Source organism: Trachinotus anak, unplaced genomic scaffold, assembly GCF_046630095.1.
Source record: "Trachinotus anak isolate AG129_WGS33_773 ecotype Australia unplaced genomic scaffold, CSIRO_AGI_Tana_v1 ptg000045l, whole genome shotgun sequence".
Taxonomy (NCBI): domain Eukaryota; kingdom Metazoa; phylum Chordata; class Actinopteri; order Carangiformes; family Carangidae; genus Trachinotus; species Trachinotus anak.
The window spans coordinates 175,186-175,823 of record NW_027273896.1 but is presented as its reverse complement, the minus strand read 5'-3'; positions in this window follow the sequence as shown (position 1 = coordinate 175,823).

Genomic DNA, 638 nt, shown 5'->3' with positions numbered 1-638 from the left:
CTGCAGGGTGTACAGGTATAGATTTATGGATATAATTTTGCAACAACTCCAGGCAGCTCAATTTGAAAAATCTGCATTTTGACTCAACAATAATATATCTGATAAAAAGTGATTCAGGTCTAATAGATAGGACACAGTGACAGAAGGGGGTTATGGGCTGATGGTTGTAATTGTTGCAGGTGTGTGTGTGTGTGTGTGTGTGTGTGTGTGTGTGTGAGGAAGAGAAAGAGAGAGAGATGAGGTGAAGTGTGGGCAGTGTGAGGGTGTCACGCTGCTGTAATTAAAGATGATAGATTGTGCTGTCAGAGACATCAGGCTCTACATCCCAACACACTTCAAAGAGATTTGTGACAGTGAATAAAACTTGTTTTGTTTCTGATTTTTTTTTTTTTACTCAGGGCAGTGAAAATCTGCACACCAGGCAGAAGAGAGGAGATGCCCATGACACCCAGATGCACCCCTGCCCGCTTTGGACTGTAAAATTCCTAACTGAAGTTAAAGCCCACCACCCACCTCGGCTCCTTGGAACTCATTGTCATCCAAACGTAGACCACACCAGCACAAGGAAACACTGTAACTTCCAGCTCCTGGTTGGAGTCAACTGCAGTTCATGTACAGACCACTAGAGTGGGAACTTG